The sequence below is a fragment of the Egretta garzetta genome, unplaced genomic scaffold (assembly GCF_000687185.1).
Source record: "Egretta garzetta isolate BGI_Z169 unplaced genomic scaffold, ASM68718v1 scaffold101, whole genome shotgun sequence".
Taxonomy (NCBI): Eukaryota; Metazoa; Chordata; class Aves; order Pelecaniformes; family Ardeidae; genus Egretta; species Egretta garzetta.
In genome coordinates this window covers 633,325-633,833 of record NW_009258666.1, presented here as the reverse complement: position 1 = coordinate 633,833, position 509 = coordinate 633,325, and positions in this window count along the sequence as shown.

Below are 509 nucleotides of genomic sequence, written 5' to 3'. Positions count from 1 at the left end.
ACGTGAACTACAGCTCCCAGTAGCCACCAGTACACGGCACAGCTCCCAGTGCCCCCACTGCAACATCACAACTCCCAGTGCCACCAATGCAAGGTGCAGCTCCCAGTCCCACCAGGCTACCCTGTCCCTGTCTGCACCCCAGCTGAGTTCCTGCCCCCCGGGCTGGGGACTGTCCCCATGTCCCCCCCCTGAGCCCCACACGTGCCCCAGGGATCCCGCTGCCCGTCCCCACATTCCCTGTCCTTCGGTTAATCCGCTTTCTGCAGCTAAGGCAGCCCCGGCCCTGCCGTAATCCCCTCTGCGGCCAGGGATTAACTCCCCACGGGGCCGAGCTGACCAGGCCCAGCAAATAAATAACCAAAGATTTGGTAAAAAATGTCCCCACCAAGCTGCTGCGCACACAGCCCCATGCCGGGCGCCCCAGCATGGTCCCCTGCGTGCACGGGGAAACCGAGGCACGGGATGGGCACCGAATGGGGCCCTGGGGCTGTCACTCTGCATGTGTCCCC